Source organism: Leucoraja erinacea, chromosome 25 (assembly GCF_028641065.1).
Source record: "Leucoraja erinacea ecotype New England chromosome 25, Leri_hhj_1, whole genome shotgun sequence".
Taxonomy (NCBI): Eukaryota; Metazoa; Chordata; class Chondrichthyes; order Rajiformes; family Rajidae; genus Leucoraja; species Leucoraja erinaceus.
Window position 1 is genome coordinate 3,354,567 of NC_073401.1, and position 20,773 is coordinate 3,375,339.

General features: G+C 43.9%; 1 protein-coding gene across 5 annotated transcripts in view; it reads left to right on the forward strand.

Annotated features, from left to right (window-relative positions):
- Positions 1-20,773, forward strand: part of taok3a (TAO kinase 3a) — a 129,626-nt gene that overhangs the window by 19,492 nt on the left and 89,361 nt on the right. For 3 of the 5 annotated variants that reach the window (XM_055655580.1, XM_055655585.1, XM_055655582.1), the window contains exon 2: positions 18,218-18,319. The gene's annotated coding sequence lies outside the window, so the exon portion shown is untranslated. The remainder of the gene's footprint in view (positions 1-18,217; positions 18,320-20,773) is intronic. The other 2 variants (XM_055655583.1, XM_055655584.1) reach the window with 1 other exon arrangement.

A 20,773-nucleotide genomic window follows, 5' to 3' on the forward strand; every position in this document is an offset into this window, starting at 1 on the left:
CAAACCTACAAATCAAAAGATGAAACATGGGTAAGGAAACTGCCTTCTAATAACCACTTTCCATCCAGAGTTTAGTTTATTGTCATGTGTACTTGGGTAGTGCGAAAAGCATTTTGTTACGCGCTATCCAGTCAGCAGAAAGACAATACATGATTACAATCGAGCCATTACAGTGTATGATAAGGGAATAATGTTTAGTGCAAGGTAAAGCCAGCAAAGTCTGATCAAGGATAGTCTGAGGGTCACCAAAGAGGTAGATAGTAGTTCAGCAGTGCTCTCTGGTTGTGGTGTGATGATTTGGTTGCCTGCTAACAGCTGGGAAGAAGCCGTACACCTGTAGAAGTTTTTCTTGTCGTTCTATTCCTTTGGTTCATTTGCAAAAACCCAAAACGAATAAAAGTACTGGAAGAGATCCAGTGATGAGTCAGTGCTCCTCTATGTAGAAAAACACTTGGGAGAAAGAAGTTAAGGCACAGAATGTACTCTGGGTAGATGTTTTCAATATCCATCAAATATCGAAATTGCTTGGTAGCACAACCACCAGCCAGAACAGCTGACTCTTGAAAGACAAAGCTACCAGCTTGGTTCTGTACCAGTAGTTTATGTGCATGCAGGTGGGACTAGTGTAACTGGGACATGATGGCTGGTGTGGGCAAGTTGTGCCGAAGGGCCTGTTTCCACATTGTATGACTCGATGCTGCCTGACCTGCTTAGTTACTTCAGCGCTTTGTTTTGCCCGATTGATATATCTGCAGTTCCTTGTATCTCTATTTTTCTATCCTTCACTTCCCTCCTCTGTTCCTCCCACCTCCACAAGTTTTTCTTTCCAAACTGATCCCTTCACTCTTCTAATTCTAAGCAATAGCCGCTGACCTGAAACATTAAATGTTTCTTTCCACAGATGCTACTTGATTGGCTGAGTTTTTCCGGCATTTGTTTTTTATTTTTCCTTGGACTTTCTTTTTCTAAATTAAATATTTTCTTTTCCCTCTACTTTTATATTACCATATTACCTGGCTGATTAGAGATGGTAAATGTGGTTATGTGCTTAGGAAATTGCGTCTTGCAAATTAGTTTGTTTAAGTAACCAGGAAGGTGGTTGAGGGCAGGGTATAGACAGGGTATAGGCATATAGACAGAGTCGATATGGATTTCTGCAAGGCCTTTGCTAATGTTCTGCATGGAAAGCTGCTCTGGTGGATTAGATTACATAGGATCTCGTGAGAGCTAGCTAACTTGTACAGAATATGCTTTGTGGTAAAATGTGGATGGCTGTTGTTTGATCTGGAGGCCTGTGACTAGTGGTGCGCCCCAGGGATGCTGGAGCCCATTGTAGTTTGTGGTTTACATCAATGGTTTACTCTTGCATTTGACCTCCCAAAGTGCAACACCTCACACTTGCTCGGATTAAACTCCATCTGCCATTTCTCCTCCCATTTCTGTTGCTGATCTGTATCCCACTGTATACTGTCATTCAACCATGGATAGGCCATCAAAGAAAATGCATTGAAGGTAGTCTTACAGCTGAAAAGAAAAAGTCCAAATAAGGAGCAAACTTTTTGAATGGTTTTCTCTTTTTAATCATCTACAATCAAAATGATAGCATGAAATAACGTTTACCTGGTTCGAATTACCAATCCCATGAATGTCAAAATTAATATAATGACATTCTTAACCATTCTAAGATCCAATGTGTATGGTAAAACAAAATATTTTGTTACTCCTTTTAGCTAGCTCGTACAAGCAGTCACGATTTTTGCTTTAATATATTACTCATGAGTTGCTAATTGAGTTGAATTCAGTCAATCATATTATACAACTTTTAAAAACATACAACAAATTTGTTATTTAAAGACCAAATTGGCTGCGGTAAATGAGGGCATTTCTACATTCAGTTCCAGTGGTGTATCTCGATACTACATGATGAGGGTCTGTTGCTGGGTTACCTTTTTTGAACAAAATGAACATTCATTGAAATTGTCCTATTTTCAAAAAGAATGGTAAAATAATTTAAAACAAATTGTACATCAAAGCAAAGCATGCATTAGTACTTATTCCATGAGCTTTTGATTATTCATCCACAATATTTTCATAACTTCAAACACATGTTCATCATAAGCTTAGTAGTATTTGTTTTAAAAAATCATCTGATTGACAGATGTATTAATTCAGAGCTAGATTAAATGCCTTTTCCTTTTTATTGAATTTCATAAATTATGTTATGGTTTTCTAGGGAAGACAGAAGCCAGATTAGGAAACTGCTGTGAAAATGAAGTTATACGCTTCATAAGCATGCTGTTCATGCTGAGGAACAAATAGGATTATTGTAAAGGTGCACCATATGTTTGATTTCCAACAAGTGCAGTTAGTTCTGAGAGCACATGAAATGTCAGCTTTAAAACCACAATTCTTGGCATAAGGTGCCAACTGTTCCTCCCACCACAATTTTAAAGGTTGCTTATGCCAATGTCAACATTTCTTTATGAGCACGTATGGCTAAAGAGCCTGTCCCACTGCGGCGACCGAATCTGCGAGTTTAGAAGAGTTTGCACTCGACCCAAACTCGCAGCATGGTCGACACATGGTCCAAGGAGGTCCTCTGAGGTCACTGGAACTCTCCTTCATGCTCGAGGGAAGTTCCCGCATACTCGTGGCTTCAGCTAGGTTGCGAAACATTTTTTAGCATGTTGAAAATTTTTCCGCGAGTAGAAATTGGCCGGCATGGTTCTTTTTAACTCGCATTGCAGTGGAGTGGGGTCGCTATTCAGTTTCAGGCAGTCAAGGGCAGCCGTAGGCAATCTCCTTCACTGACCGATTGGCTCATTGGCATTTTCAGAACGAAGGAAAACCAACCGGTAGGTTAAATGCCCGCTAAACTTTATTAAACGTTGTCTGGCCTCTTAAACGTGTCTCCACTCCTTCTCTCTCCCCACCCCCATCTCTCCCCCTTCCATATTTGTGTAAGAATCTGCCTTAATTTTGTTTTTCAATCTGTCATGTCCAGCACAAACTGGTCTGATCATTTTCAATTCAATTATTCATGATTAATGATTTGAATATTTCCCTGACATTCAATTAATATTGAGTTGTTCAAGACATGAGTTATTTTTATAATGTACACATTTTGAAAAATCAAACTGCAATTAATGTCAATCTACTTGTTAACCACTAATTTAAAAAAAATAAAATAAATTGGATGCCTCATTAGCCAGAGAAATTATTGTGATCTTTCTTGCAACAATGTATTGTCTCTGAAGGGTATTGATATTCTTGTGATTTCATTGCTATTATATAACTATTTAGGTTATATAGATTAGTCAAATACTTGGTAGCAACTTGCTTTAAATTACATTTGTATAGTTGACATTATTCCGTCTATTCTTCAGTTACTTGACTAATTCTCTCTGCTCCATTTAAACCGGTTGTAATCTTCTATACCACTGTTCCAATCTCTTCCCAGCCTTCCTTGCCTTTTTTTGTACAAATGTAGCTGTTGTCTCTTGTTGCAGGAATCATTTGAGCATTTTTTTCTGCATCCTTTCTCAGACCTCCACATACCCAGAATGTGAATTGGATGCAAAGCTGCACATTGGCCAAAAAAACACTTAACGATGATTCAACATAACCACACTACTTTGGAACATAGCCTCTATTTATGTTTTGGGCATTTCATTAACATATGTCTCAATGCATCCTGCCCGTTGCAAAGATTTATGCACATATACACCTAGCTACTTCTATCATAGAGTCACAGTCATAGACTGTATCATAGAGCAACAGTCCCTTCTGATCAACTCGCCCACGCTAACTACCACATCTAAACTGGTCTCATTTGGCCACAGTTAGCCCATATCTTTTTGAAACTTTCCTATCCATGTTGCTGTCAAGATTTTTGCACATCCTTTTAGAATGTTGTCATTTAATCTATATTGTCATTATGCTTTGTGACATAATATATTACTTCACTCTTGTCTGCATTTAATTTAATTCATTTGGCTGGTGATTCTGTTGGCCCATGTTCTTTCAGAGTACATATTTATCTTGCTCACTCTTTCAAGTTTGGTAGTTATACATTTTGAAATTTTACTCTGAACATCAAATCATTGATGTATATCAAAAAAGTAACCATCCTTGCTTTTTTCTGGAATACCTCTCTGCTCTTTGATAAGCTTGTCATAATATCTATTCCTTCCAGAAAAGATTGACAGAATATGGCAAGCGCTTCTGCAGTCTCCACCCTAACTTCTGTCAGCCTTCTCGTGCATGTCCTATCTGGAACTGGTGATCAAGCTGAAACATTTTTGATACCATCTACTTGTGAATTTTTTGCATGTCCATTTTCTCTGCCTTTGCATCTATCACGGTGTTACCAGCATTTCTCTTTCTTTGAAGAACAACACTAGTACTACTTACTATTCTAGTTAGAACCTCTACTTCCATATACTTTATCTTATTTCATAAAAAAAACCTCTCCCTTTTTGGACCAACCATTGATTACCATTCAAGTGCCTCTGGAAGATGACATTTGAGTGCTCTATCATGCTTTAAAAAAAAGAAAGTCAGTTCCTGACTGATCAAAACGCCATTAATTTGAAATAGTTTTAAGGTGGTATCTAATATTTTATATGAAGATTACTGTTGGAGTTCAGGGAACCACCAATCAGCCGAGTTGCGTGTCTGCAATTTCATGTCATGCTGCTCTAAATAAAACGAGATCTGGGAGTAGGTTAATTTTAATGAATACAGTTAGCATGTGCTATCCTTATGTGTCCTCTACTTGATACAGGTTGGTTTAATGTTAATATGAAAATAGGAATTTTACCTTTAATGGGTGAAATTCATAATCATTGAATTCTAAGATTGAAGTCTGGCCAGTAGCATGTTTGCTCGTAACTGTTTCCTTGTATCTAATCCAAACGCAAGTACTTTAATGTTTCCTTGTATCTAATCCATACGCAAGTACTATAATGAAAACAATCATCCCCTATGCCTTCACCACCTAACAATCACCTTCAGGGATCTTCGGACTTGCTCACCAAGGTCCCTTTGGTTCTCAAAACTCTCTAGGACTCTAATATTCATGTACAGGTCTTTTCTTTATTCCTTTATTTGACCCCCCTCCCCTCCTTTATTTGACCCCCCCCCCCAACGTGATACATCACAGCTAACAGGATTGAATTCTATCTACCCTTAACCTGCCAAATTGAACAGCTGCTGAGAGAGCTTATTTCAGCACCTATATTTTTTTGTAAATCTCAAAAACAACCCTCCACCAATATCCCCGTTACCAAGCCAGTTTCGGATTCCAATTTACCTTTAATCCCATGAACTCTCACCTTTTAGACATGCCTTCTTCATGGGAATTGGCAAAGACCTTACTGAAGTCCATGTAAATGGCATCAACCAAACTCTCTTGTCAAAATTCTTATTGCTTCTTGAAAAAAAAAAGTGAAATGACTCATCACTGGTCTAGCCTTGTTTTTCTATACATAGATTAATCTTGCCTGTCGTTAATTCCCCTACCACCAACATTGGAATAACATGCCCATATGCCCACAATTGATTACCATTCAAGTACCCATAATTACCTGTTTTTAATGCCCTTGAAGGTACCACAATTGTTGTCTTACAGACATCTGGCACTACATCTGTGGTCAATGCAAAATTAAAAAATCTCCATCAGGCCCCAGCAATCTCTCTCTTCATCTCCCCCCCCCCCCCCCCCCCCCCCCCCCCCCCCCCCCCCCCCCCCACCCCCCCCCCGCCCCCCCCCCCCCCCCCCCCCCCCCCCCCCCCTCCCCCCCCCCCCCCCCCCCCCCCTATTTAGCCTCTTCCCCCCCAACCACCCCCCCACACCCCCCCACCCCCCTGGAGATACCCACCTTTATTTTGCAAAGACACCTAAACACCAACTGTATAACATGCTGGGAATTTCAATATCCCAACTGAATGCTTCAACTAAAATGCCATTTGCTCTCATGAATACCTATGAAAATTGTCCATTTAAGACCTCGCTCGTGTCCTCCTTTCCACATACAGATTGACCTTTTTGTTCCTATTGGGTCGCGCTCTTTTCCTGGTTACTCCCTTGTTGTGAAAATTATTGTAAAATCCCTTAATATTTGATCTATTCCTATTTGTCAGTGGTATTTTGTGGCCCTATTTACCTTAACAATTTCTTTTTTGACAACCCTGACACTCCTGAAGCCCCACTTTCAATGCTGTAAACCTATCTTACTCCTTTTGTTTATTAGACATCCAGGGTTCCCATGAGTAGCCCTCTTTATCCTTCAGAAGAAAATGTCAGACCTGAACTTACTATTTCACTTTTAAATAGCTTCCACTTCCTGAGTATACATTGTACCTGTATTTGTATTTGTATTATACGTATAAAGAACAATAAGCCAACTCTTAATACCCGCACTTGTAGGTCATGGCTGGTGCTTCATCGAGTGTTTACGCCAGAATCAGTTAATTTAGACTTGTTTGATTTCTGATGCATTCAATAATTCAATGAATGAAATACAGGAATGAACCTGAAGCAAAATTATCTTGAGCTACCATTTAAAATATGACAAGTTTAGCTAAGTCAAGAATTTTGAGATTTCTATGTGAATTTTGATAGGTATGCTATGATTTGTGTTTCTTCTTTCAAATTTGAGTTTATAATACTGTAGTGAATCGGAAATTAAATTGGAGATTCGAGTGATTTTAAGTAACGTTTCCTATTAGTGTTTTGGATTTATAATCTAATATGGATAATGCATAAAATATAAACATTTCTAAGAATGCAATATCTTTTTGATCTAAGAAACTTACAGGAAATGCTGGTACAGGTATATGCAGCTTTTAATTTGGTTCAGAAATCCTTTGGAAATTCCGTTGAAAACATCTGAGCCTGAGCTGTTTTTTACTTTGATGCTATTGGTCATAAAGACACATATGAAATCAAGTTGTTTTTCCAGCTTACTGCTTGAATAATATTCAAGTAATGTTTAGGGCAAGTAAAAAGACTTTGTCATATCAAAATTTTAAAACTTCCATTCCACTCATTGGAATATTTATGACAAGAACCATATTATTTAACTACATTAGTTTCTAACTACATAGAGATGTATAGTTATAAAATTATCCTTGAATATTATAATATAAAGACTCCTTAGTATGTTTTGCCTGAATAACCCTGTCCAATCATTCCAACCCCTCCCCCCACCCATAGTTCTGTAAATATTGCCTTTATAAACGAGTTTATCAAATTTTCCAGAATATTTATTGTTTAATCTGCTTTCGCAAGTTTGAATTATTATATTTCTAATCTTAACTCTCTGGTTCTTGTGGCTTGTAATTTGAATATTTTAATCTAAATCTTTATTTTAAGTCTTTTCTGATCATAGACCTTTCAGCCAGTTGAAACAGTGTCTGCTAATTTACTTTATCAGAATCTCAAATCATTTTGAAAGCTATTAAATTGTGCATAACCTTTGCTCAGCCATCCCCTTTGCAAAAAAAAAAAATCTTCTTAAAGCTAAAATTCATCTCTGCTTTCATTCTGGTAAATCTGCTCAATGCTGTCCACCTTTCAAGGGGCAGTGCCCACCACTGGACACTACCTCATGTTGTGCCTAAGCAATGACAGGTTTTACATAATTTGTGCATTCATTGACCTTATTCTGGACTCTAGTATGTCCACAGGCATTGATGGTCCCTTTAAAACGAATGGAAGAGATTTACTGCCAGAAAAAAAATGATTAGGCCTCTTTTACTTAAATTTAGTTTAATTGTTTTGAGCTTTTTTCATGAGAGCAGGAAGGTTATGGTGTAACTTCAGAAGATATTGTTTAGGCCACAGCAGGGCCATTGTGTACAGTTTTAGTTGTCGCACATAGGGCAAGTGTAATTGCACTGGCGATGTTGCAGACAAATAACCAGGAAATTGTCGGGGATTGAGCCTTTCAGTTACGTGGTGGGACTAGATAGGCTGGGATTGTTTTTATTGGAGCAGAGGGAACTTGATTGGGGGACAAAGATGGGGATAGATAAGATACATTGCAATGGAAACTTTTCTCTGGAACAGACATCTAAAACTAGAGGACATTGCTTTAAAGTAAGGGATAAGAGGTTCAGAATGGTATCTGAGGAAGAACCTTTTCAGTCAGTAGTTGGCTAAAGGATCTGTTTTTGTTTGCTGCCTGACTCAATGGCATGACTCATGGCTTTATTAGAAACTAGACCAAGGGGGATCCATTGGGTCCTGTCCCCTCAACGCGCGGTTGCGGGGGGGGGGGGGGGGGGGGGGGGGGGCGGCTGGCCTGCGGCATCACACACACACCACCCCCCCATCTCACACACACACACCCCCCCCCCCCCCCCCCCCCTCACACACGCCACCCACCCTCCCGCACACCCACACACACACACTCACACTCACACTCACACTCACACTCACACTCACACTCACACACACACACACACACACCTTGATATTAAATTAATATGATTCATTGGCTCCTTTTACCGCATCCCCACCCTATCCACTGACGCATAGCCCCCATGGAGTTTCTCACTATTTCTGAGTTTGCTGTGCTTGTACCAAAGACCAACCTATGTACCCGGCTAAGGGATATGGGGATTCTGCAAGACATTTTCATCGTTTAAACAGAGTACAATGTGATTCCTAGATTTTGGCGTTCAAATTTTACAGGGATAAAAACAAATCTGGTAACATTATAACACTGGGTGCAGTACGTGCGGAGGCACAAATCATTGCTCTACCTGTTATCTAGGCAAGCTCTTTTAAAAAGCAATATATGCACAATTGGTTAGAAGATTCTGTGTGGCGGCGCCGAACAGCAGCGGCTCGACTACAGTCGTCTGTCTTTTTTTAAATTTTTGTCTTATTAAATGTATGGCTGAGCTAGTTTTTATTATTTTTTTTTAGCTGTGTATATGTGGGGAGGGGGGGGGGAGGTTGTGGGGGAAACTGTTTAATCCCTTCCTTGTGCGGGGACCCGACTTTTTTCCTGTCGGGTCTCTGATGTTGTTGGGCCTAACATCGAGGTGCCCCCGGCCGGGGACTGACCTCAGGGCTCCAGTCGTGGAGCCTCTGGAACTGACATTGCGGAGCTGGCCGTCTTCGGAGCGGGAAGAGCTGTGGTGGTGCACGGCTGCGACCCGACTTTGGAGCTTCGGAGGCTCCGACCGCAAGCCCGGTGGACAGTAACATTGGGAGCTTGCTGGTCCCGGGTGGGAGACAGCAACGGCAACTTCTCCCGCTGGAATCGCGGGGGTTTAAAGGACACGGAGCCTGGGCCTAACATCGCCCGGCGCGGCTTAAACGGCCACAGAACTTCCCATCACCCGCCGGGGGCATAACATCGGAGCCCCAGTTCGCCTTGACGCTGCAGTTGGACTGCTGGACCGCGGGAGAAGAACAAAGGGAAGAGATAGGACTTTGCATCCCATCACAGAGAGGAGGTGTTGGAGATTCACTGTGATGGATGTTTATGTAAACTATCAGCTGTCCGTCCGGCTGCCTTTCTGCCTTTTGATTCGTTCCATCGTGTGATGTCACAATGCCCAATGCTTGCAGATGTCCAATCGGAATGGATCCATTTACATATGCCTTTGCACCAGCACCAGCCCCTGGTGAACGTTCCATCGTGTGATGTCACAATGCCCAATGCCTAAAGACATTCTTGCCATAGAGGGAGTACAGAGAAGTTTAACCAGACTGATTCCTGGGATGTCAGGACTTTCATATAATGAAAGACTGGATAGACTCATTTAGAAGATTGAGGGGGGATCTTATAGAATCTTATGTTTCTATGTTTCCCTCTCCTCACCCCTCTCCCTCTCCCACCCATCCCTCTCTCCCCGACCCCCCTTCACTCTCTACCCCATCCTTTTCCCTCTCCCCCGCCCCCTTCCCCCTACCCCTCTGTTCCTCTGCCACCACTCCCCCTACCCCTCCCTCCCCACTCTTCCACTTCTCTCCTCCCCTCCCTCTCCCACTCTCCCTCCCCACTATTTCCCCTCTCTCCCCCCACCCCTTTCCCCCCCCCCCCCCCCTCCCCCCATCCCCCCCTCCCCCACATCTCTCCCCATCCCCCTCTCTCACCCCCTACCCCGCTCTCCTTTCCCTCCCAAATCTATCAGTTTCCCTCCTCCTCTCCCCTCCCTCCCCTCTTCTCCCCCCCCCCCCCCCCCCCCCCCTGCAAACACCGTTGGGGAAACAGACCCAACGGGTCTGCACTTGGTCTAGTCTATCTTTAAAACTCAGTGGCTGTCGTCCGCCGTCCGTCCGGCTGCCTTTCTACCTTTTGATTCGTTCCATCGTGTGATGTCACAATGCCCAATGCGTGTAGATGTCCAATCGGAATGGATCCATTTACATATGCCTTTGCACCAGCCCCTGGTGAACGTTCCATCGTGTGATGTCACATAGAAACATAGAAACATAGAAATTAGGTGCAGGAGTAGGCCATTCGGCCCTTCGAGCCTGCACCGCCATTCAATATGATCATGGCTGATCATCCAACTCAGTATCCCGTACCTGCCTTCTCTCCATACCCCCTGATCCCCTTAGCCACAAGGGCCACATCTAACTCCCTCTTAAATATAGCCAATGAACTGGCCTCAACTACCCTCTGTGGCAGAGAGTTCCAGAGATTCACCACTCTCTGCGTGAAAAAAGTTCTTCTCATCTCGGTTTTAAAGGATTTCCCCTTTATCCTTAAGCTGTGACCCCTTGTCCTGGACTTCCCTAACATCGGGAACAATCTTCCTGCATCCAGCCTGTCCAACCCCTTAAGAATTTTGTAAGTTTCTATAAGATCCCCTCTCAATCTTCTAAATTCTAGAGAGTATAAACCAAGTCTATCCAGTCTTTCTTCATAAGACAGTCCTGACATCCCAGGAATCAGTCTGGTGAACCGTCTCTGCACTCCCTCTATGGCAATAATGTCCTTCCTCAGATTTGGAGACCAAAACTGTACGCAATACTCCAGGTGTGGTCTCACCAAGACCCTGTCACAATGCCCAATGCCCAAAGACATTCTTGCCATAGAGGGAGTACAGAGAAGGTTAACCAGACTGATTCCTGGGATGTCAGGACTTTCATATGAAGAAAGACTGGATAGACTCATTTAGAAGATTGAGGGGGGATCTTATAGAATCTTATGTTTCTATGTTTCCCTCTCCTCACCCCTCTCCCTCTCCCACCCATCCCTCTCTCCCCCACCCCCTTTCACTCTCTACCCCCATCCCCTTCCCTCTCCCCCCGCCCCCTTCCCCCTACCCTCTGTCCCTCTTCCACCACTCCCCCTACCCCTCCCTCCCCATTCTTCCACCCTCCTCTCCCCCCTTCCCCCTCCACTCTCCCTCCCCACTCTTCCGCTTCTCTTCCCCCCTCCACTCTCCCTCCCCACTCTTTCCCCTCTCTCCTCCTCCCTCCCTCCCCATCCCCCGCCTCCCCCACATCTCTCTCCCCCATCCCCCTCTCACCCCCCCTACCCCGCTCTCCTTTCCCTCCCAAATCTGTTCTGTTTCCTCCTCCTTCCTTCCCCCACCTAGAGACAAGTTAACCTACAAAGCCAATGAGTCTTTGGGATGTGGGAGGAAACCCACACGTTTGCAGGGAGAATGCAATTTCAACACAGACAATTAAAGCATGGACAGGATCGAACGCAGATCTCTGGCGTGTGAGGCAGCAAGTCCACCTGTTGTGCCATTATATTTTATTTTCCAACACACAAAAAATTATTCGTTGATAACTTTGGTTACTAAAAAAAATAGAAACTATCCATTTTCAGTCTTAAATATCTAAGTGATGCTATGTCCCCCTTTAAAGCTACTGTATGTTTTAATTCAGTTCAAGACTATGGGGCAGTACATTGGCCATAAAGTTGCTGCCTAAAATTGCCAGAGACATGGAATTTATCCTGAATATGGGTACTGTCTGTCTGGTTTGCTCCTTTTCCCTTTGATCACATGGGTTTTCTCCGGGTGCTCTTGTTTCCTTCCACGTTCCAAAAGTGTGCAGGAACCTTTTTCAGACCCAACCCAAGACGTAATATTTTCCTTTTGTCCAGAGATTCTGTCTGACCTGTTGAGTTACTCCAGTTGTTTGTGTCTATCTTCAGTTTAAACCAGCATCTGCAGTTCCTTCCTACACACACACAATACTATACAATAGAACTTTATTAATCCCAGGAGGGAAATTGTGTGTGTGTGGGGGGGTATATATATATATTATACACAAACACACACACGTAGTTTTATATTAATCTATAAATATTCACGGTTTTGTTTTCTCGTTTATAACATTGTTTACGTACTATGTTTACATATACTGTTGTGCTGCTGCAAGTAAGGATTTCATTGTTCTAACTGGGACATGAGGGAATAAAACGCTCTTGACTGTTGACTTACGTCGCTAATGTGTGGTATAGAAGTAGTGTACGGGTGATCGGTAGTCAGCGTGGACTCGGTGGGCCGAAGAGCCTGTTTCCACGCTGTATCTTTAAATTAAACTAAAAACACTAAAACCAGAGGAAATCTAAAGAAGGGTCCCTACCCAATTTCTTCTATCCAGAGATGCTGGCTGCTCCATGGAGTTCCCCCGCACAATTAAAGCATGGAATAGTCTTCGCCCTACCATAGTTACCCAACCAGACGCAACTAAATTTAATATAGCTATTTTTTTCCCCCCCAAGAACCCTTTTTTGCTTGTCAAGAGTCAAGAGAGTTTTATTGTCATGTGTGCCAGATAGGACAATGAAATTCTTGCTTGCTGCAGCACAACAGAATATGTAAACGTAATACAGAACAGGAGATAAAGGTTCAGTGTGTCTGTATACCACAGACCATATATTTACCCAATAAATAAACAGATAAAATGCAATAGGCTGTTATTTTTCGGAGTTTGGTGGTGGTGAGACCACTCCTGTTTAAATTCCATTTGGAATATTTTTGGAGGACCAGGAAACCAAGATGCACGAGTTACTCCAGGGAGTGATTCTGCGTTGGTTTTCAGCGGTGAGGCAGAACTCCCACAATGCAAAGGGACGGAGAAAGTTGTCGACGCTGACCAGTTGCTGTGGCAGTACGCATGTGCAGAGCCGCACATGCGCACAACCACGGCCGTGCCGAGCGGAGACCCGAGCCGAGAGCGAGTGCCGAGAGCTAGCGCCGAGAGCCGACCCGACAGCCGAGCACCGAAGGCTAGCGCCGAGCGGAGACCCGAGAGCCTAGCGCCGACCCGAGAGCTAGCGCCGAGCAGAGACCCGAGAGCTAGCGCCAAGCGGAGACCCGAGAGCTAGCTCCGAGCCGAGAGCTAAAGGCAAGACGCGGACACGGATGGCGGGCGGGTGTCCCGGTTGCTTGCCAAGCCGGGCAAAATAGCATGGCTTTTAGGTTGCCCGGCGGGACTGTAAGCTGCAATTGGCACCCGGGCAACTGCTAATTTCGAGCCCTGTTAAGGCTAACCCTGCAATTCAGTACCTTTAATCTGGTGGTGAATCTCTGGAACTCTCTGCCACAGAGGGTAGTTGAGGCCAGTTCATTGGCTATATTTAAGAGGGAGTTAGATGTGGCCCTTGTGGCTAAGGGGATCAGAGGGTATGGAGAGAAGGCAGTTACGGGATACTGAGTTGGATGATCAGCCATGATCATATTGAATGGCTCGAAGGGCCGAATGGCCTACTCCTGCACCTAATTTCTATGTTTAACCCTCACCCCCCATTTTTCTCCATATAGTTTTGGGGATTTTGGAAATAGGTCTACATCCTTGAACATATTTAATAACTTGAAGGTACACAAAAATGCTGGAGAAACTCAGCAGGTGCAGCAGCATCTATGGAGCGAAGGAAATAGGCAACGATTCGGGACGAAACCCTTCTTCAGACTGACCTCCACTGCCTTTTATGGTGGAGAATTCTGTAGGTTACCTGGTTAAACAATTTTTTTCCTTGCATCAGTTCTAAATGAAGACCATTCTACCAAGTAGAGCCTTGTATCAGGCTGCCACTCTCGCACCCTTTGCATGATTTCTCATCTTGATTTTCAGATTACCTCGTCTTTAGCCAACTTCAGTTCTAAAATTAGGGGGGATTTTAGTTACTTTAGCCTCACTCCGCTGGTTGCCTATTCAGTTTAGGATCCATTTTAAAATTATTTTATTTGCTTTTAAATCCCTGAATGGTCTTGCCCCGCCCTACCTATCTGAGCTTCTACACCCTTATACACTCGCCCGCTCTCTCAGGTCAGATAATCAGCTGCTCCTGAGTGGGCCTAAAACTAAGCTGAAGCTCAGAGGGGGCCTTTGCTGTGTCGGCACCCAAATTATGGAACGATCTGCCTCTCCACATTAAACAGGCCTCTTCTCTGTCTGTTTTTAAATCACTTCTTAAAACCCATCTCTTCTCCGTGGCCTTTGATACCCAGTAAGATGTCGACTTTATTTATTTACTTGATTTAATTTCTTTTTTTTTTTGATTGCTTTTATTCCGTGGCTATTATTTTGACTTGTGTTTTATGTCTTTTAATTTATTGTTGTATTTCATATGTAATTTTTGCGCCTCATGTGAGCTGTTATGGTGTCTATTTATGATGTCTTGTTTATTCTTCTGTACAGCACTTTGGTCAACATTGGCTGTTTTAAAGTGCTTAACAAATAAAGTTGGATTGGATTTGTAGGTAGTGAATTTCATATCTCAACATACTTTGAATTGGATTGAAAGCCTCAACAAAAATTATTTAGATCTTACCAACAAGCCAGCCACTGAGACTTGAGCTGCACTTTAAAATGAATGTTTAAAATTTGCACAAAGTTCATACTAATAGCTTATGGGAGAATAACTTTTGTTTCATTCTCAATTCTGATACAAAACGATAAGAAGCTACAGGGAGATCTGTCTCTTAAGTATATTTTCTTACTGCATAAAATTGCCCCGTATATCTCATTATTATCATTGTTCTAATTAATGACAAAATGTTTCAATTGTTAGTTAAGGATATAATAGGATATTTAAAACTCTTGCAGACTTTTCAGTTGCTGTATAATTTCAATGTGCAGTGTTAGGGAGTGGGGAAACACTGTGATGGCTGCAAATGTGAAATAAAAACAGTGTACGTATTACTCAATAGGCAAATAGATCTCTGTATAGACCAAAATACAATTATTTTTTCATATTTTTATTTGGTCACTAGACCAAGGGGGACCCGTTGGGGGGGGGGGGGGGGGAACTGGGAGTGGGGAGGGTAGTGGGGGAGAGGGGAGGTAAAGGGATGGGGAGCGAGCTGCAGGGCCCATGGTGAGCGGGCTGCGGAGACTAGAGGGAGGACACGGGCGGGCGCGATCTGAGGACGGTCAAAAGCAGCAGAGGGCCGGCCGAGGCGCGAGCATAATGCGTGGTCAGTGGCTTCAATCCAGAGCCCCGGGGGGGGGGGGGGGGGGGGGGTGGGGGGGGAAGGGCTGCGGGCGGGGCGTTACGGCCGGCCACACTCTGGTGCTCCTCGGCATCTCTCGGGTTCTCTCGGGGAACCCGAGTTGAGGCACGAGCGTGCTGTGTCACTCTTTGTGATGTCATCACTCGGGTGCTCCTCGGCATCACTCCGGTTCTCTCGGGAAACCCGAGCCGAAGAGCGAGCGTACTGTTATTTCAGCGGCTTCAATCCAGACCCCTGGGGGGGAGGGCCGTTGGGCGGCTGGGCTGTGGGCGGAGCTGGGCGCTGCGGACGGCCGGCCCAGTGCTTGTCAACTGTGAGTCGGGAGGCGACAAAATGACTGAGTCGGGGGGGGGGGGTTAACATAACTCGTCATCGGCTTCAAACCAGAGCCCGGGGGGGAGGGCCACCGGGCCTCGGGCGGGGCGGAGCCCGTCGGATAGCAGGCCGGTGGACAGTGAGCGAGAGGAGCCATTGTGACATCATCGGCTCGTTAGAGTTTAAAAATATGTCAGATTTGTGAAGAATTTCAAGATACAACGGGGAAATAATGAATACAATTTTCAGATATGGGGATTTTTTACATCATGAGGTAAATCTCTACCGGAATATGTAAAGATTTCACTGTTAGTGCATCGGGTTTTCGACCAGATGTGAATCGAAGAAAAAGAGAATCAAACACACAAGGCACAGACAAGTACACAAATATCCAAGATCAGAGTTTTATAATAATACTAGAACAAGGGGGACCCGTTGGGTTCCGTCCCCTCACAGCGCGGTTGCGGGGGGGACACACACGGCCTGCGGCGTCACACACACATACATTAACCACCCCACACACACACGACGGGGGGGCCGAGGGGGGGGAGGGGGGGGGGGGGGGGGGGAAGGTGGAGAGGGGAGATGAAGAGAGAGAGAGAGAACGGGGGGGGGGGGGGGGTGGGTAGAGTAGAGAGGAGGAGGGGGGAGCTAGGGCTGCGAGCGAGCGGGCTGTGAGGCCCATGGCGAGCATGCGGCAGAGACTCGAGGGAGGCCACGGGCGGGCGCGATCTGAGGACGGTCAAAAGCAGCGGAGGGCCAGCCTATCGTGGCTTCCACGAGGGGAAGCCATGATTGGCTGGCCATCACCTGTGTGATGGCCGGCCGAGTGCGAGTCTACTGCGAGTAGGAGGGGGGGGGGGGGTTAATGTGACTCGCAGCTCATGCAAAAACAGTGGTCAGCAGGCTTCTCTTTGAAAATGGCGCAGCTGGCCACGAGGAACAGAGACATTGTGATGTAATTGGCTCGCTTCAGCTTGTTAGATTTTAAAAATATGTCAGATTTGTGAAGAATTTCAAGATATAACTCGAGAAATAATGAATAACATTTTCAGATGGTGGGATTTTTGACATCATGAGTTAAATCTCTACTGGAATATGTAAAAATTTCACCGTTAGCGGGTCGGGTGTTCGAGGAGATGTGAATCAAAGAAAAGGAGAATCAAACACACAAGGCACAAACAAGTACACAAATAACCAAGATCAGAGTTTTATAATATGATAGATAGATACGTAGGGCTTCACTTAATTGTGGCGTATTCCTCATGGTACTTGAACTTGGTGACTTGCAAAGCCATTTTTAATTAAAAATCATTTAATGAATCATATTAGAGTCATACAGTGTGGAAACAGGCCAACTTGCCCACAACATTCAACATGTCCCATCTACACTTGCCTGAGTTTAGCCCAAGGATAAACCCATCCTATCCATGTACCTGTCTAAATGTTTCTTAAATGTTGCAATAGTTCCTGCCTCTACTACCTCCTCCGGCAGCTTGTTCCATGCAGCCATCACCCTTTGTATTTAAAAAATTACCCCTCGGATTCCTGTTAAATCTTTCCCCTCTCACCTTAAACCTATATCCTCTGGTTCTTGATTCCCCTAAGCATAGGCAAGAGACTCTGAGCGTTTACCTGATCTATTCCTTTCATCATTTTGTAGACCTCTATCAGGTCACCCCTCATCCTTCTGCGCTCCAAGGAATAAAGTCACAGATTATTCAACCCTTCCCTATCGCTCAGGCCCTCGAGTCCTGGCAACATCATTATAAATTTTCTCTGCATCCTTTCCAGCTTGACAACATCTTTCTTATAACATGGTGTCCAAAATTGAATACAATACTCTAAATGTGGCCTCACCAACCTGACCTCCCAACTTATATGCTCTATACCGATGAAGGCCAATGTGTTGAAAGCCTTTTGACCACCCTATCTACCTTTGACGCCACTTTCAAGGAACTATGTCCCTGCACTCCATGATCTCTCTGCTCTACAACATTCTCCAGAGTCCAACCATTCACTGTGAAGGTCCTGGCCATGTTAGATTTGACAAAATGCAACACCTGACATTTGTTTGGATTAAATTCCATAGTCCTTTCCTCAGCCAACCTGGCCAATTACTGGGAACCTTTACAAAAATCAGATTTATGGTATTTTTTAGTTTGGGCTACCAGTCATATTTCTATATTGCTTATGGAACTTTATAGAAGTATTATTTGAGAGTCGCTTATCTGCATTCACTTGGCCAATCAGTGACTCATTTGTTCTATCTTCTCTTTCCTCTTTATGGTAAAGACTGTTTATCTCTCAATTTTTTCAGTTGTGTTGAAAGGTCAATGACTAGAAAATATTGACTTTTACTTTCCATAGTGTCTGCCACTCCTCTTTCCAGCATTTTGTGTTTACTCTTGTTATAGGACTGCATTTAAAAAAAAAAATGTTTTCTCTTCCACAGGTGTGCTGAGGGAGCTGAAAGAAGTGTAGAGAAACCAAGTCGAGAATCGGTATGTTGCGGATATTCCTGAGAAGAAAAATGTATAATGAATTATTCTGAAAGGCAAGTTCAACTGACTCAAAGACAATTCATCTACTTCACCACTTATTCAGAAAACTTTGATGGCAATTTTCCTCTCCTCGCTAGATCATTTCTCAATATTTTTTTGTAGCTATTGCCTGGTTATTGATCACTCAAGACGGAAAATACCTTCTTTTGCATCATCAAAACATTTTGTTCTAAATTAATATTACATAATTATTACAATTATTACATAAATATTACAAGTGCAGACCCAATGGGTCTAGCTTACCTATAAAAGTCTCAATCTTGTCTGTATGTGCGATGTCTGTATTGTTTTGTATGCTTTGTATCTTCCTCAAAACACTACATGCTAGAGCTTAAATGTACCCCCACGGTACAGTGATTTCATTCTACAAGAAAGACCCTTTGTTTAAAAAAACCTAGGCTTTTAAAGCACTTCGCGGTTTTAATCCGTTTTCACCTCCACACCCCCCCCCACACACACACACCCCTCCCCGCCCACAAACACCCCTGCCTCCCATAAACCCCAAGACCACACACCCCTCCCTGCCCATACACAACTCCCTTTCCCTCCCACACACACTCCTTTCACACCCACACACACACCCCCTCCCCCCCCCCCCCCCCCCCCCCCCCCCCCCCCCCCCCCCCCCCCCCCCCCCCCCCCCCACAAACCCCCTGACCACACACCCCTCTCCTCCACCCACATCCTCCCTCCCTTCTCACCCCCCTCCCCCCCCCATCCTAGCCAGCCCCCACCCCCTCCATAAATTCCATTATTTTCCTTGTGGGAGGTGATGGGGCTGATTGGCTCTGGGGGGCGCCTGAATTCTGGGTGTGCTCCGCCGCCGCCCCCCCACATTGGGGGATGGGGCCCAATGGGTCCCACTTGGTCTAGTACATATTAAAGATTTAGACAAAGTAATTAAATGTAACATCTCCAAGTTTGCAGATGACACAAAGCTGGGTGGCAGTGTGAACTGTGAGGAGGATGCTATGAGGCTGCAGGGTGACTTGGTTAGGTTGGGTGAGTGAGCAGATATATGGCAGATGCAGTATAATATGGATGAATGTGAGGTTATCCACTTTGGTGGCAAGAACAAGAAGGCAGATTATTATCTGAGTGGTGGCAGATTGGGGGAAAAGAGAAATGCAATGTGACCTGGGTGTCCTTGCACATCAGTCACTGAAAGTAAGCATGCAGGTATAGGAGACAGTGAAAAATGCAAATGGTATTTTAGCCTTCATAGCGAGAGGATTTGAGTATAGGAGCAAGGAGGTCCTACTGCAGTTGTACAGGGCCCTGGTGAGACAGTATTGTGTGCAGTTTTGGTCTCCTAATCTGAGGAAAGCCATTCATGCTTTTGAGGGAGTACAGTATAGGTTCTCCAGTTTAATCCCGGGACTGACATATGAAAGAATGGGTTGACTGGGCTTGTATTCACTGGAATTTGAGGATGAGAAGGATGAGAGGGTATCTTATAGAAATATATACAATTCTTAAGGGATTGTACAGACTAGATGCTGGAAAAATGTTCCCAATGTTGGGTGAGTCCAGAACCAGAGGGGTAGGCCATTAAGGACTGAAATGAAAAAAACAAATTTCACCCAAAGAGTTGTGAACCTATGTAATTCTCTGCCACTGAAGGCCAATTCACTGAATATTTTCAACAGAGAGTTAGATTTCGCTCTCGGGACTAACGGCATCAAGGGATATGGGGGGAAAGCAGGAACGGGGTACTGATTTTGAATGATCAGCCATGATCATATTGAACGGCGGTGCTGGCCTACACCTGTATCTATTTTGTATGTTTCCATGTTTAACATCGTTTTCATGACTGATGAAATTAATGATAATAATAGAGGTTTTTTTAGTTGCTGGTGTGCCAACTGCTGTGTGGATGAAAGCCCTCTTTGTTTATCAATTTGATGAATGTAAAAGACCTTTCCATTTGAAGGTTTTGAAAAAGAAGAAAAATAGATTGTGACCTGATTGGAATTCTTAACAGATGACATGTATTCCCAATGATCTGACTTTAAACCTCTCTTATAGTAACTTACAAAATTCTTAAGGGGTTGGACAGGCTAGATGCAGGAAGATTATTCCCGATGTTGGGGAAGTCCTGGACAAGGGGTCAAAGCTTAAGGATAAGGGGGAAATCTTTTAGGACCGAGATGAAAAAATCATTTGTTACACATAGATTGGTGAATCTGTGGAATTTGCTGCCACAGAAGGTAGTTGAGGCCAGTTTGTTGGCTATATTTAAGAGGGAGTTAGATGTGGTTCTTGTGGCTAAAGGGATCAGGAGGTACGGAGAGAAGGCAGGTACGGGATACTGAGTTGGATGATCAGCCATGATCATATTGAATGGCGGTGCAGGCTCGAAGGGCCGAATGGCCTACACCTGTACCTATTTTCTATGTTTCTATGTTAAGAATTACTGTTATAAGAATTATGGGATAGGAATAGTA